Raw genomic sequence first — 13,588 nt, forward strand, 5'->3', positions numbered from 1 at the left:
CAATGTTGATTGATAACTCACCGTGTTTTGTATGCGGGGAGGGGGTGGTGGCTGCACAAATGCAGGCATTCCCTTAGGAACGCCTGGTGTTTGTGGGTGGCCCTACTGACATCACTAGTGATGTCAGTAGTGGACTTCCTGTTCTATTAGAGCAGGAAGTTTACTCGGGCTTGTGAGAGCTCAGACCCTTCCACAGGGTCTCCTCGCAAGCCTGATGGTCACGATAATCGCGATGGGCTCCAGGCCACTCGCAAAAGCTGTGGGAGGTCACCCACAGCTTAGCGAGCGGCCTGATGAAAGAAAAAAACAAATACAAAACATAAAAAACCGCCCTTGTTCTGAGCAAGCACTCACTAGCAGCAAGCGGCTCTGAATCAGGCCCTATATCAGCTATAATCTAAAAGATATTGCTTAGAACATGTACAACATGGCAAATCCAGCATTTATTGGACTTTATATTCAGGATTCCCATGTATTAAAATTGTATGGTATAGAATATCCAGAAAATGCATAGATATTTATTGGTGCCTTAAAAGAAGAGTGAATATATACATATATATATATTTTTTAATTAAGTTGGAAACAGTAGCTGAATAATAGAATACATTATCAATTTTTATAGCATTCACATAATTTGGGCATAATTTAGCAGAAGAGATTTGGAGTTTAATATTCCTCATGCAGAGCTACCATTGGTCTCTAGCATAATAGTCTTTTAGCCATTCAAGGATTTCTAAGCAAATTCTAATTAGAAAAAAGTTGATAAATAGCTAAATTCATTTGAGCTTTTTAAAGGATCTTGAATTACTAAATATACAATCAAGCATCAGAAATGGTCAACCATAAATCAATTCATAGAAATACCTATAAACACTGGCAAATCAACAGTAAAATCCTAGAACATCTCAGTCCAGGGATTATCGGACATGGGTAGTGTAAGAAAATGATAGCTGGGGCAATTTCTATAAGCATTTGACCTAGCTCATGATGCAGAAGAATCGACATGGATCTGATATATGGTGAAAGAGTACACTAACAAATTGATGTATAAATGATTTCAATCATTTTCATTACCCAAGGAAATTATAACAACTCTTAGTTGAACATCACTTTGATGGACTGGACCAGAAATCACAGCACACAGCTGATCCTCGTTAGTATAGTGGTGAGTATCCCCGCCTGTCACGCGGGAGACTGGGGTTCAATTCCCCGACGGGGAGGCTATAACTTTTATTTCTCCAATATTCCATTTCAGACACAGTGGAAAAATAATAATACAAATGTTATGGCATGCATAAATAACAACCCAAACTATAATATATTGAGATGTGTACTTAAAGGAAACCCTCATAGATCCATACAAATGGAATAGCAGATAGAGAAAACAAAATGTACCAACTGTAATGATATACTTCTATTACCATTTGTTGGCGTTAGGTGGCTATGGAATAAATCAGAATGGTTTGGTATTTTGGGAAGGTTTATACATACTTACATTTTTATATGTAGAAATAAAATATAGGCAAGGAGGTTGGCATATTGGTGTATGCCACTTTTTGGAATGAAAACTGCACACATTTTCTAGGACATCAAACTACAACATTCAGAATTATTTTGACATTTCTAGCATTGAAAGACCACATTGTTGGGCCCCATTCTCAAGAACAGTATAGGTCAAGTAACTTCTCAAGCAATTTTCTTGTGCTGTCTAAGCCCAACTCCATGAGGTGGGTCCTCAAGACCCAAATTCCATTTTGCAATGGTTAGTAGAATGGATTTTATTTTTTAACAAGCACTTCATTTACATGTCTTTGGCAAGCACCCAAAAATTTTCCTAAGGACTATGGGCATGATTCAGACACACTCGCAAGCGCACAACACTCGTAAGTGGTTTGACGGTCCCCCACTACCCATGCGCCGCCTCCGGCGTGTGCATGCACAAGATCCGTCCAGCGACGGCTGCTCCATCGATATGGGTCTAGCTACAAGACGGAGCGGCTGTCAATGTTGATTGATAACTCACCGTGTTTTGTATGCGGGGAGGGGGTGGTGGCTGCACAAATGCAGGCATTCCCTTAGGAACGCCTGGTGTTTGTGGGTGGCCCTACTGACATCACTAGTGATGTCAGTAGTGGACTTCCTGTTCTATTAGAGCAGGAAGTTTACTCGGGCTTGTGAGAGCTCAGACCCTTCCACAGGGTCTCCTCGCAAGCCTGATGGTCACGATAATCGCGATGGGCTCCAGGCCACTCGCAAAAGCTGTGGGAGGTCACCCACAGCTTAGCGAGCGGCCTGATGAAAGAAAAAAACAAATACAAAACATAAAAAACCGCCCTTGTTCTGAGCAAGCACTCACTAGCAGCAAGCGGCTCTGAATCAGGCCCTATATCAGCTATAATCTAAAAGATATTGCTTAGAACATGTACAACATGGCAAATCCAGCATTTATTGGACTTTATATTCAGGATTCCCATGTATTAAAATTGTATGGTATAGAATATCCAGAAAATGCATAGATATTTATTGGTGCCTTAAAAGAAGAGTGAATATATACATATATATATTTTTTTTAATTAAGTTGGAAACAGTAGCTGAATAATAGAATAAATTATCAATTTTTATAGCATTCACATAATTTGGGCATAATTTAGCAGAAGAGATTTGGAGTTTAATATTCCTCATGCAGAGCTACCATTGGTCTCTAGCATAATAGTCTTTTAGCCATTCAAGGATTTCTAAGCAAATTCTAATTAGAAAAAAGTTGATAAGGGGTAATGGGTTTTGCTAAATTCATTTGAGCTTTTTAAAGGATCTTGAATTACTAAATATACAATCAAGCATCAGAAATGGTCAACCATAAATCAATTCATAGAAATACCTATAAACACTGGCAAATCAACAGTAAAATCCTAGAACATCTCAGTCCAGGGATTATCGGACATGGGTAGAGTAAGAAAATGATAGCTGGGGCAATTTCTATAAGCATTTGACCTAGCTCATGATGCAGAAGAATCGACATGGATCTGATATATGGTGAAAGAGTACACTAACAAATTGATGTATAAATGATTTCAATCATTTTCATTACCCAAGGAAATTATAACAACTCTTAGTTGAACATCACTTTTCTGGACTGGACCAGAAATCACAACGCACAGCCGATCCTTGTTAGTATAGTGGTGAGTATCCCTGCCTGTCACGCGGGAGACCGGGGTTCAATTCCCCGACGGGGAGGCTATAACTTTTATTTCTCCAATATTCCATTTCAGACACAGTGGAAAAATAATAATACAAATGTTATGGCATGCATAAATAACAACCCAAACTATAATATATTGAGATGTGTACTTAAAGGAAACCCTCATAGATCCATACAAATGGAATAGCAGATAGAGAAAACAAAATGTACCAACTGTAATGATATACTTCTATTACCATTTGTTGGCGTTAGGTGGCTATGGAATAAATCAGAATGGTTTGGTATTTTGGGAAGGTTTATACATACTTACATTTTTATATGTAGAAATAAAATATAGGCAAGGAGGTTGGCATATTGGTGTATGCCACTTTTTGGAATGAAAACTGCACACATTTTCTAGGACATCAAACTACAACATTCAGAATTATTTTGACATTTCTAGCATTGAAAGACCACATTGTTGGGCCCCATTCTCAAGAACAGTATAGGTCAAGTAACTTCTCAAGCAATTTTCTTGTGCTGTCTAAGCCCAACTCCATGAGGTGGGTCCTCAAGACCCAAATTCCATTTTGCAATGGTTAGTAGAATGGATTTTATTTTTTAACAAGCACTTCATTTACATGTCTTTGGCAAGCACCCAAAAATTTTCTTAAGGACTATGGGCATGATTCAGACACACTCGCAAGCGCACAACACTCGTAAGTGGTTCGACGGTCCCCCACTACCCATGCGCCGCCTCCGGTGTGTGCATGCGCAAGATCCGTCCAGCGACGGCTGCTCCATCGATATGGGTCTAGCTACAAGACGGAGCGGCTGTCAATGTTGATTGATAACTCACCGCGTTTTGTATGCGGGGAGGGGGGGTGGCTGCACAAATGCAGGCATTCCCTTAGGAACGCCTGGTGTTTGTGGGTGGCCCTACTGACATCACTAGTGATGTCAGTAGTGGACTTCCTGTTCTATTAGAGCAGGAAGTTTACTCGGGCTTGTGAGAGCTCAGACCCTTCCACAGGGTCTCCTCGCAAGCCTGATGGTCACGATAATTGCGATGGGCTCAAGGCCACTCGCAAAAGCTGTGGGAGGTCACCCACAGCTTAGCGAGCGGCCTGATGAAAGAAAAAAACAAATACAAAACATAAAAAACCGCCCTTGTTCTGAGCAAGCACTCACTAGCAGCAAGCGGCTCTGAATCAGGCCCTATATCAGCTATAATCTAAAAGATATTGCTTAGAACATGTACAACATGGCAAATCCAGCATTTATTGGACTTTATATTCAGGATTCCCATGTATTAAAATTGTATGGTATAGAATATCCAGAAAATGCATAGATATTTATTGGTGCCTTAAAAGAAGAGTGAATATATACATATATATATTTTTTTTAATTAAGTTGGAAACAGTAGCTGAATAATAGAATAAATTATCAATTTTTATAGCATTCACATAATTTGGGCATAATTTAGCAGAAGAGATTTGGAGTTTAATATTCCTCATGCAGAGCTACCATTGGTCTCTAGCATAATAGTCTTTTAGCCATTCAAGGATTTCTAAGCAAATTCTAATTAGAAAAAAGTTGATAAGGGGTAATGGGTTTTGCTAAATTCATTTGAGCTTTTTAAAGGATCTTGAATTACTAAATATACAATCAAGCATCAGAAATGGTCAACCATAAATCAATTCATAGAAATACCTATAAACACTGGCAAATCAACAGTAAAATCCTAGAACATCTCAGTCCAGGGATTATCGGACATGGGTAGAGTAAGAAAATGATAGCTGGGGCAATTTCTATAAGCATTTGACCTAGCTCATGATGCAGAAGAATCGACATGGATCTGATATATGGTGAAAGAGTACACTAACAAATTGATGTATAAATGATTTCAATCATTTTCATTACCCAAGGAAATTATATCAACTCTTAGTTGAAAATCACTTTTCTGGACTGGACCAGAAATCACAGCACACAGCCGATCCTCGTTAGTATAGTGGTGAGTATCCCCGCCTGTCACGCGGGAGACCGGGCTTCATTTCCCCGACGGGGAGGCTATAACTTTTATTTCTCCAATATTCCATTTCAGACACAGTGGAAAAATAATAATACAAATGTTATGGCATGCATAAATAACAACCCAAACTATAATATATTGAGATGTGTACTTAAAGGAAACCCTCATAGATCCATACAAATGGAATAGCAGATAGAGAAAACAAAATGTACCAACTGTAATGATATACTTCTATTACCATTTGTTGGCGTTAGGTGGCTATGGAATAAATCAGAATGGTTTGGTATTTTGGGAAGGTTTATACATACTTACATTTTTATATGTAGAAATAAAATATAGGCAAGGAGGTTGGCATATTGGTGTATGCCACTTTTTGGAATGAAAACTGCACACATTTTCTAGGACATCAAACTACAACATTCAGAATTATTTTGACATTTCTAGCATTGAAAGACCACATTGCTGGGCCCCATTCTCAAGAACAGTATAGGTCAAGTAACTTCTCAAGCAATTTTCTTGTGCTGTCTAAGCCCAACTCCATGAGGTAGGTCCTCAAGACCCAAATTCCATTTTGCAATGGTTAGTAGAATGGATTTTATTTTTTAACAAGCACTTCATTTACATGTCTTTGGCAAGCACCCAAAAATTTTCCTAAGGACTATGGGCCTGATTCAGACACACTCGCAAGCGCACAACACTCGTAAGTGGTTCGACGGTCACCCACTACCCATGCGCCGCCTCCGGCGTGTGCATGCGCAAGATCCGTCCAGCGATGGCTGCTCCATCGATATGGGTCTAGCTACAAGACGGAGCGGCTGTCAATGTTGATTGATAACTCACCGCGTTTTGTATGCGGGGAGGGGGGGGTGGCTGCACAAATGCAGGCATTCCCTTAGGAACGCCTGGTGTTTGTGGGTGGCCCTACTGACATCACTAGTGATGTCAGTAGTGGACTTCCTGTTCTATTAGAGCAGGAAGTTTACTCGGGCTTGTGAGAGCTCAGACCCTTCCACAGGGTCTCCTCGCAAGCCTGATGGTCACGATAATCGCGATGGGCTCCAGGCCACTCGCAAAAGCTGTGGGAGGTCACCCACAGCTTAGCGAGCGGCCTGATGAAAGCAAAAAACAAATACAAAACATAAAAAACCGCCCTTGTTCTGAGCAAGCACTCACTAGCAGCAAGCGGCTCTGAATCAGGCCCTATATCAGCTATAATCTAAAAGATATTGCTTAGAACATGTACAACATGGCAAATCCAGCATTTATTGGACTTTATATTCAGGATTCCCATGTATTAAAATTGTATGGTATAGAATATCCAGAAAATGCATAGATATTTATTGGTGCCTTAAAAGAAGAGTGAATATATACATATATATATTTTTTTTAATTAAGTTGGAAACAGTAGCTGAATAATAGAATAAATTATCAATTTTTATAGCATTCACATAATTTGGGCATAATTTAGCAGAAGAGATTTGGAGTTTAATATTCCTCATGCAGAGCTACCATTGGTCTCTAGCATAATAGTCTTTTAGCCATTCAAGGATTTCTAAGCAAATTCTAATTAGAAAAAAGTTGATAAGGGGTAATGGGTTTTGCTAAATTCATTTGAGCTTTTTAAAGGATCTTGAATTACTAAATATACAATCAAGCATCAGAAATGGTCAACCATAAATCAATTCATAGAAATACCTATAAACACTGGCAAATCAACAGTAAAATCCTAGAACATCTCAGTCCAGGGATTATCGGACATGGGTAGAGTAAGAAAATGATAGCTGGGGCAATTTCTATAAGCATTTGACCTAGCTCATGATGCAGAAGAATCGACATGGATCTGATATATGGTGAAAGAGTACACTAACAAATTGATGTATAAATGATTTCAATCATTTTCATTACCCAAGGAAATTATAACAACTCTTAGTTGAACATCACTTTTCTGGACTGGACCAGAAATCACAACGCACAGCCGATCCTTGTTAGTATAGTGGTGAGTATCCCTGCCTGTCACGCGGGAGACCGGGGTTCAATTCCCCGACGGGGAGGCTATAACTTTTATTTCTCCAATATTCCATTTCAGACACAGTGGAAAAATAATAATACAAATGTTATGGCATGCATAAATAACAACCCAAACTATAATATATTGAGATGTGTACTTAAAGGAAACCCTCATAGATCCATACAAATGGAATAGCAGATAGAGAAAACAAAATGTACCAACTGTAATGATATACTTCTATTACCATTTGTTGGCGTTAGGTGGCTATGGAATAAATCAGAATGGTTTGGTATTTTGGGAAGGTTTATACATACTTACATTTTTATATGTAGAAATAAAATATAGGCAAGGAGGTTGGCATATTGGTGTATGCCACTTTTTGGAATGAAAACTGCACACATTTTCTAGGACATCAAACTACAACATTCAGAATTATTTTGACATTTCTAGCATTGAAAGACCACATTGTTGGGCCCCATTCTCAAGAACAGTATAGGTCAAGTAACTTCTCAAGCAATTTTCTTGTGCTGTCTAAGCCCAACTCCATGAGGTGGGTCCTCAAGACCCAAATTCCATTTTGCAATGGTTAGTAGAATGGATTTTATTTTTTAACAAGCACTTCATTTACATGTCTTTGGCAAGCACCCAAAAATTTTCTTAAGGACTATGGGCATGATTCAGACACACTCGCAAGCGCACAACACTCGTAAGTGGTTCGACGGTCCCCCACTACCCATGCGCCGCCTCCGGTGTGTGCATGCACAAGATCCGTCCAGCGACGGCTGCTCCATCGATATGGGTCTAGCTACAAGACGGAGCGGCTGTCAATGTTGATTGATAACTCACCGCGTTTTGTATGCGGGGAGGGGGGGTGGCTGCACAAATGCAGGCATTCCCTTAGGAACGCCTGGTGTTTGTGGGTGGCCCTACTGACATCACTAGTGATGTCAGTAGTGGACTTCCTGTTCTATTAGAGCAGGAAGTTTACTCGGGCTTGTGAGAGCTCAGACCCTTCCACAGGGTCTCCTCGCAAGCCTGATGGTCACGATAATTGCGATGGGCTCAAGGCCACTCGCAAAAGCTGTGGGAGGTCACCCACAGCTTAGCGAGCGGCCTGATGAAAGAAAAAAACAAATACAAAACATAAAAAACCGCCCTTGTTCTGAGCAAGCACTCACTAGCAGCAAGCGGCTCTGAATCAGGCCCTATATCAGCTATAATCTAAAAGATATTGCTTAGAACATGTACAACATGGCAAATCCAGCATTTATTGGACTTTATATTCAGGATTCCCATGTATTAAAATTGTATGGTATAGAATATCCAGAAAATGCATAGATATTTATTGGTGCCTTAAAAGAAGAGTGAATATATACATATATATATTTTTTTTAATTAAGTTGGAAACAGTAGCTGAATAATAGAATAAATTATCAATTTTTATAGCATTCACATAATTTGGGCATAATTTAGCAGAAGAGATTTGGAGTTTAATATTCCTCATGCAGAGCTACCATTGGTCTCTAGCATAATAGTCTTTTAGCCATTCAAGGATTTCTAAGCAAATTCTAATTAGAAAAAAGTTGATAAGGGGTAATGGGTTTTGCTAAATTCATTTGAGCTTTTTAAAGGATCTTGAATTACTAAATATACAATCAAGCATCAGAAATGGTCAACCATAAATCAATTCATAGAAATACCTATAAACACTGGCAAATCAACAGTAAAATCCTAGAACATCTCAGTCCAGGGATTATCGGACATGGGTAGAGTAAGAAAATGATAGCTGGGGCAATTTCTATAAGCATTTGACCTAGCTCATGATGCAGAAGAATCGACATGGATCTGATATATGGTGAAAGAGTACACTAACAAATTGATGTATAAATGATTTCAATCATTTTCATTACCCAAGGAAATTATATCAACTCTTAGTTGAAAATCACTTTTCTGGACTGGACCAGAAATCACAGCACACAGCCGATCCTCGTTAGTATAGTGGTGAGTATCCCCGCCTGTCACGCGGGAGACCGGGCTTCATTTCCCCGACGGGGAGGCTATAACTTTTATTTCTCCAATATTCCATTTCAGACACAGTGGAAAAATAATAATACAAATGTTATGGCATGCATAAATAACAACCCAAACTATAATATATTGAGATGTGTACTTAAAGGAAACCCTCATAGATCCATACAAATGGAATAGCAGATAGAGAAAACAAAATGTACCAACTGTAATGATATACTTCTATTACCATTTGTTGGCGTTAGGTGGCTATGGAATAAATCAGAATGGTTTGGTATTTTGGGAAGGTTTATACATACTTACATTTTTATATGTAGAAATAAAATATAGGCAAGGAGGTTGGCATATTGGTGTATGCCACTTTTTGGAATGAAAACTGCACACATTTTCTAGGACATCAAACTACAACATTCAGAATTATTTTGACATTTCTAGCATTGAAAGACCACATTGCTGGGCCCCATTCTCAAGAACAGTATAGGTCAAGTAACTTCTCAAGCAATTTTCTTGTGCTGTCTAAGCCCAACTCCATGAGGTAGGTCCTCAAGACCCAAATTCCATTTTGCAATGGTTAGTAGAATGGATTTTATTTTTTAACAAGCACTTCATTTACATGTCTTTGGCAAGCACCCAAAAATTTTCCTAAGGACTATGGGCCTGATTCAGACACACTCGCAAGCGCACAACACTCGTAAGTGGTTCGACGGTCCCCCACTACCCATGCGCCGCCTCCGGTGTGTGCATGCGCAAGATCCGTCCAGCGACGGCTGCTCCATCGATATGGGTCTAGCTACAAGACGGAGCGGCTGTCAATGTTGATTGATAACTCACCGCGTTTTGTATGCGGGGAGGGGGGGTGGCTGCACAAATGCAGGCATTCCCTTAGGAACGCCTGGTGTTTGTGGGTGGCCCTACTGACATCACTAGTGATGTCAGTAGTGGACTTCCTGTTCTATTAGAGCAGGAAGTTTACTCGGGCTTGTGAGAGCTCAGACCCTTCCACAGGGTCTCCTCGCAAGCCTGATGGTCACGATAATTGCGATGGGCTCAAGGCCACTCGCAAAAGCTGTGGGAGGTCACCCACAGCTTAGCGAGCGGCCTGATGAAAGAAAAAAACAAATACAAAACATAAAAAACCGCCCTTGTTCTGAGCAAGCACTCACTAGCAGCAAGCGGCTCTGAATCAGGCCCTATATCAGCTATAATCTAAAAGATATTGCTTAGAACATGTACAACATGGCAAATCCAGCATTTATTGGACTTTATATTCAGGATTCCCATGTATTAAAATTGTATGGTATAGAATATCCAGAAAATGCATAGATATTTATTGGTGCCTTAAAAGAAGAGTGAATATATACATATATATATTTTTTTTAATTAAGTTGGAAACAGTAGCTGAATAATAGAATAAATTATCAATTTTTATAGCATTCACATAATTTGGGCATAATTTAGCAGAAGAGATTTGGAGTTTAATATTCCTCATGCAGAGCTACCATTGGTCTCTAGCATAATAGTCTTTTAGCCATTCAAGGATTTCTAAGCAAATTCTAATTAGAAAAAAGTTGATAAGGGGTAATGGGTTTTGCTAAATTCATTTGAGCTTTTTAAAGGATCTTGAATTACTAAATATACAATCAAGCATCAGAAATGGTCAACCATAAATCAATTCATAGAAATACCTATAAACACTGGCAAATCAACAGTAAAATCCTAGAACATCTCAGTCCAGGGATTATCGGACATGGGTAGAGTAAGAAAATGATAGCTGGGGCAATTTCTATAAGCATTTGACCTAGCTCATGATGCAGAAGAATCGACATGGATCTGATATATGGTGAAAGAGTACACTAACAAATTGATGTATAAATGATTTCAATCATTTTCATTACCCAAGGAAATTATATCAACTCTTAGTTGAAAATCACTTTTCTGGACTGGACCAGAAATCACAGCACACAGCCGATCCTCGTTAGTATAGTGGTGAGTATCCCCGCCTGTCACGCGGGAGACCGGGCTTCATTTCCCCGACGGGGAGGCTATAACTTTTATTTCTCCAATATTCCATTTCAGACACAGTGGAAAAATAATAATACAAATGTTATGGCATGCATAAATAACAACCCAAACTATAATATATTGAGATGTGTACTTAAAGGAAACCCTCATAGATCCATACAAATGGAATAGCAGATAGAGAAAACAAAATGTACCAACTGTAATGATATACTTCTATTACCATTTGTTGGCGTTAGGTGGCTATGGAATAAATCAGAATGGTTTGGTATTTTGGGAAGGTTTATACATACTTACATTTTTATATGTAGAAATAAAATATAGGCAAGGAGGTTGGCATATTGGTGTATGCCACTTTTTGGAATGAAAACTGCACACATTTTCTAGGACATCAAACTACAACATTCAGAATTATTTTGACATTTCTAGCATTGAAAGACCACATTGCTGGGCCCCATTCTCAAGAACAGTATAGGTCAAGTAACTTCTCAAGCAATTTTCTTGTGCTGTCTAAGCCCAACTCCATGAGGTAGGTCCTCAAGACCCAAATTCCATTTTGCAATGGTTAGTAGAATGGATTTTATTTTTTAACAAGCACTTCATTTACATGTCTTTGGCAAGCACCCAAAAATTTTCCTAAGGACTATGGGCCTGATTCAGACACACTCGCAAGCGCACAACACTCGTAAGTGGTTCGACGGTCACCCACTACCCATGCGCCGCCTCCGGCGTGTGCATGCGCAAGATCCGTCCAGCGATGGCTGCTCCATCGATATGGGTCTAGCTACAAGACGGAGCGGCTGTCAATGTTGATTGATAACTCACCGCGTTTTGTATGCGGGGAGGGGGGGGTGGCTGCACAAATGCAGGCATTCCCTTAGGAACGCCTGGTGTTTGTGGGTGGCCCTACTGACATCACTAGTGATGTCAGTAGTGGACTTCCTGTTCTATTAGAGCAGGAAGTTTACTCGGGCTTGTGAGAGCTCAGACCCTTCCACAGGGTCTCCTCGCAAGCCTGATGGTCACGATAATCGCGATGGGCTCCAGGCCACTCGCAAAAGCTGTGGGAGGTCACCCACAGCTTAGCGAGCGGCCTGATGAAAGCAAAAAACAAATACAAAACATAAAAAACCGCCCTTGTTCTGAGCAAGCACTCACTAGCAGCAAGCGGCTCTGAATCAGGCCCTATATCAGCTATAATCTAAAAGATATTGCTTAGAACATGTACAACATGGCAAATCCAGCATTTATTGGACTTTATATTCAGGATTCCCATGTATTAAAATTGTATGGTATAGAATATCCAGAAAATGCATAGATATTTATTGGTGCCTTAAAAGAAGAGTGAATATATACATATATATATTTTTTTTAATTAAGTTGGAAACAGTAGCTGAATAATAGAATAAATTATCAATTTTTATAGCATTCACATAATTTGGGCATAATTTAGCAGAAGAGATTTGGAGTTTAATATTCCTCATGCAGAGCTACCATTGGTCTCTAGCATAATAGTCTTTTAGCCATTCAAGGATTTCTAAGCAAATTCTAATTAGAAAAAAGTTGATAAGGGGTAATGGGTTTTGCTAAATTCATTTGAGCTTTTTAAAGGATCTTGAATTACTAAATATACAATCAAGCATCAGAAATGGTCAACCATAAATCAATTCATAGAAATACCTATAAACACTGGCAAATCAACAGTAAAATCCTAGAACATCTCAGTCCAGGGATTATCGGACATGGGTAGAGTAAGAAAATGATAGCTGGGGCAATTTCTATAAGCATTTGACCTAGCTCATGATGCAGAAGAATCGACATGGATCTGATATATGGTGAAAGAGTACACTAACAAATTGATGTATAAATGATTTCAATCATTTTCATTACCCAAGGAAATTATAACAACTCTTAGTTGAACATCACTTTTCTGGACTGGACCAGAAATCACAGCACACAGCCGATCCTCGTTAGTATAGTGGTGAGTATCCCCGCCTGTCACGCGGGAGACCGGGGTTCAATTCCCCGACGGGGAGGCTATAACTTTAATTTCTCCAATATTCCATTTCAGACACAGTGGAAAAATAATAATACAAATGTTATGGCATGCATAAATAACAACCCAAACTATAATATATTGAGATGTGTACTTAAAGGAAACCCTCATAGATCCATACAAATGGAATAGCAGATAGAGAAAACAAAATGTACCAACTGTAATGATATACTTCTATTACCATTTGTTGGCGTTAGGTGGCTATGGAATAAATCAGAATGGTTTGGTATTTTGGGAAGGTTTATACATACTTACATTTTTATATGT

General features: G+C 39.2%; 4 non-coding genes across 4 annotated transcripts; all 4 read left to right on the top strand.

Moving 5' to 3' along the window:
* The first annotated feature begins 1,148 nt into the window (after positions 1–1,148).
* On the top strand, positions 1,149–1,220 carry TRNAD-GUC (transfer RNA aspartic acid (anticodon GUC)). The gene has a single exon. It is a non-coding gene; the product is annotated as a tRNA-Asp (tRNA).
* Positions 1,221–3,162: 1,942 nt separating this feature from the next.
* Positions 3,163–3,234, top strand: TRNAD-GUC (transfer RNA aspartic acid (anticodon GUC)). The gene has a single exon. It is a non-coding gene; the product is annotated as a tRNA-Asp (tRNA).
* Positions 3,235–7,189: 3,955 nt separating this feature from the next.
* On the top strand, positions 7,190–7,261 carry TRNAD-GUC (transfer RNA aspartic acid (anticodon GUC)). Its single transcript has one exon. It is a non-coding gene; the product is annotated as a tRNA-Asp (tRNA).
* Positions 7,262–13,229: 5,968 nt separating this feature from the next.
* TRNAD-GUC (transfer RNA aspartic acid (anticodon GUC)) lies at positions 13,230–13,301 on the top strand. The gene has a single exon. It is a non-coding gene; the product is annotated as a tRNA-Asp (tRNA).
* Positions 13,302–13,588: the final 287 nt, after the last annotated feature.

The sequence above is a fragment of the Taudactylus pleione genome, unplaced genomic scaffold (genome assembly GCF_031769625.1).
Source record: "Taudactylus pleione unplaced genomic scaffold, aTauple2 ptg000282l, whole genome shotgun sequence".
Lineage (NCBI taxonomy): Eukaryota > Metazoa > Chordata > Amphibia > Anura > Myobatrachidae > Taudactylus > Taudactylus pleione.